The following is a 3,855-nucleotide window of genomic DNA, read 5'->3' on the forward strand; positions in this document are numbered from 1 at the left end:
GGCACAATTCAATTAATCCACAGCGCTAAGTAAGTGCCACAAGTATTGATTTGAGAGTTACAAATTTAGCACTTAGGTGAATTTGCAAATATGGAATTCATGAATATTGAGGATAGAATGTATATGTATATATAATAACAAAATGTATACTATATGAATATATTTCACATATACTTTATTTTATATATAAATAAAAATATAAAATATATAACAACATAATTATTAATATCTTATACGTAGTGTTGCACTACTTAGCAATATATTGTATGCATGTCAATAAATATTCTTTTACAAAATATAAAGATGGTCTCTGACTTAGTGATGGTTTGATTCAGATTTTTTGACTTTACTATGGCCCCAAAGCAATGCACATTTAGTAGAAACTGTATTTTTTTTGCATTTCTGGGCAAAGGCAGTGAGCCTTAGCTCCCAGCCAGCCATGCAATTTTGACTTGCCATAGGTTTATCAGGCATAATCCCATCTAAGTCAAGGAATCTGTATTCCAAACGGTGTTTCCCAATGTTAAATGTGTGCTGGGATATAAAGATTCTATGGGAAGTCAGTTTGGAAAATGCTGATATCAAGAAATCTCTGTGCCTGTGGCATCTGAAAAAACCAGTGCCTCAGAAGGGAAGAGGGTCATTTGCACCCAAAGAGAGGCTAAAAGCGATGTCCCTTTGACTTTGTATATTTTGCCTGTCTGTTACTTTGCTTTTCCGGGCTGTCATGGCCCATTTTACTGTATCTCATTAAATGGAGCACACTTTGATCTTTTTGACATGATTGTATACCTATTTATGAAGAAGATTACTAACTATTAATTTTGTAAACACGATTAAGCAAAATTAGGGTTGCCATTTTTCTCTTACATTGCACAGATTTTACATGCAGCTTTCATCTGAAAGGTGCACTGTAAAACTTTTAGTAAAATACCTTGTTTCTGTCAGTGTCCTCCCCATCACTTCATTAAGTTTTGCATTCCTTCAGACTTTGCGCTGGGTCTCCACCCCATCCTCTATTTTTCTAGCATTTAACAAGACCTTAATTTGGCAAGAAGCCATTGGTTGTCCTCAGTTCAAATAATTTCAAAATCTCTTATCAGATGGCTCTTTTGGAAATGTCAACAATTTCTCAACTGTCAGCGCTATAATAAAAACAATGCTACATACATTGTTAATCATGGAAGTAATTTCTAGTCCCAATAAAACAGACCCCAGGGAAGTTTGTTGTGATGACATATTTTTCACTTGAGATCACTAAATACCCAACTACAGCTGGTGCCTGTCCACATCCTGGCATTGGAATCATCTCATTTTCTGAGGCCTAAGCATTAAAGACTACATTTGGTTTGTTAAAATATTATTTGATAAAATAAAAAAAATTATTTGATAACGGGAACAATATAATTTCAACTGCACACCGCTTCTAAAAGTGAATGTTTAATTTTTGCCCTTTAGAACTTATATTCTTTCCCTGCTCCCATATTTTTCCTTTAACTTTTGAATTGAAAAATTAAAAAAAACTGCTTTAGTTGAGAATATCCTTGTGATATGGTTTTTATGTGCTTTCTTTAATATTCTAAAATTATTAAATGCATCAAAACCCAACAGATAATGTGCTGTCCTGATTTTATTTTTTCTTATACAATATATTTATATGCTAAATCCAGACATAATGAAAGACAAATTGCAGATGGAAAAATTTAAAAAATAGTGATAATAAGAAAACTCCATATAAGAGCCCATAGGATATGACCAAAACTGCAGAGATAAATCCATGGTCTTAATACTTTAATTATTAAATGAGAATAAAAGTAAATAAGCCATCATAAGAGGAATTAAAAAGTAAACAACAAACAACCCTATAAAGAGCTCTTGTAAATAATATGAAAAATTTAAGTATCCTAGAAGAGAAATGGAGGAAAGAAGTGCTCTCAAGGAGAAGGCCACATGCAAATGATTTTTGGGTCCTCAGAAAGGGAAGATTGGCTAAAAAAAATCTTCTGATGGGATTTGCCTTGGGGCTCCTTGACCATCAGGTATTTATGATTTGCACCAGGTTTCCTCTCTCTCATCTGCTCTGGTGAAAATAATTTGTGAAAGCAAAACTACAAATGCCAATAGATCTAATAAATATTCATATTTAATAATAAACTGCAAAATAAATATAAAATTGATCTGCAATTCTGTCCTTCCAAATTGGCAAAAATAAAAAAGGATAATTCTAGGTGGGCAAGGGGATAGGAAAATAAGCATTTTCATATTGTTTGTGGAAGCGTAAGCTGCTTCCGCTATTCTGAAAAACGATTGGGCCGTATCTAACATGAATCTCTTTTGATCCATCAATTTCACTTCCAGGATTTCATCCTGAAGAAATTAGGGATATGTGTAAAGGTACATAAACAGAGATTTTCTTGTAGCATTTATAGAGGGGTGGGCTATCATGTAGTCATGTAACATATTCACTGTTATCAAACATTTACTAGGGCCGGCCCGGTGGCGCACTGGAAAGTGTGCCGCTTGGGAGTGCGTCAGCCCTCCCGCCGAGGGTTCGGATCCCATGTGGAGACCGGTTTCCGCTCACTGGCTGAGCGCGGTGCGGGCACAACACCGAGGGTTGCGATCCCGTTACTGGTCAGTAAAAAAAGACAAAAAGGAAAAAAAAACAAAAAAACAAAAAAACATTTACTATATCCAAGGCCCTGTACTAAGTAAATGTGATATCCCGCTTATGAGATCAATATTTTAAAAAAATTGTGGCATAAAGTAGTCATGTAATTTATTAAAGGTCACATAGTTAAGAACTAGCAAAACATAAATGAAACCCCAATCTTACTATTATAATTAATGTCCTCTATCACTGAAGAAGTATATCTAATGACATAAAAAAAGTTTAAAATATATTGCTGTATACAAAAATTAGGCAATATTCAGCTTCCCTAATACAGAACTATTCAGATTTTCTGTTTGATACTTTTGCTAAGTTATGTTTTTCTAGGAATTATTCCATTTCATTTATCATTTCAAATTTATTGGCATAAAATTGTTAATAGTATCCTCATTATGTCTGAATGTTTCTAGAAACTGTAGTTACTGATGTTTCTATCCTTATTTTTTGCCTTTATTCTTTTGTTTTGGCTTGACAGGAGTTTGTGAATTTTGTTAGGCCTTTTAAAAATCCAACTTTTTGCTTTATTGATCCTTTTACATGGTTATTTTTTATTTAATTAGTTTCTAATCTTTATTATTTCCTCTCTTTTTCTTTCTTTGGGTTTAATTTGACATCCTTTTCTCTTTGTAACTTTTTAAGATGGATGTTGAGATAATTGATTTTAACCTTTCTCATTTTTCTAATATGTGTGTTTAAGAAAATGAATGTTCAAAGTGTGGCTTTAGTTCTTCATCTGCAAAAATGGGTATGTAGTTTTTTTTTTCTTCTTTTTTTTAAGGTATTGTCATTCACTTCACATGTCTCTCACTTTCATTTTCTTCTTTTAGCCCATGGGCTATTTAGAAGGGTATTGGTTAATTTCCGAATGTGGGGATTTTTCAGTTATCTTTTTGGTATTAATTATTGGCTTAATTGCACTGTGGTTAGTCAAGACATAATCTGTATTATTTAAATCTTTTGAAATTTGTTGAAACTTGGTGAAACTTGATTTTTGGCTCAGATTTTGGACAATTTGGTAAATGTTCTGTAGTATTTGACAAGAATGTGTATTTGACACTAGCTGGGTGCACTGTTCTGTATCTGTCTGTTAGATAGTTTGTTAGTCTTGTTTAGAACTATATCCTTACTGATGTTATATTTGCATTTTCTATCAGTTACTCAGAAGGATGTGTTAAAATATTCAA

Source organism: Galeopterus variegatus, unplaced genomic scaffold (assembly GCF_000696425.1).
Source record: "Galeopterus variegatus unplaced genomic scaffold, G_variegatus-3.0.2 Scaffold4034, whole genome shotgun sequence".
NCBI classification, from domain to species: domain Eukaryota; kingdom Metazoa; phylum Chordata; class Mammalia; order Dermoptera; family Cynocephalidae; genus Galeopterus; species Galeopterus variegatus.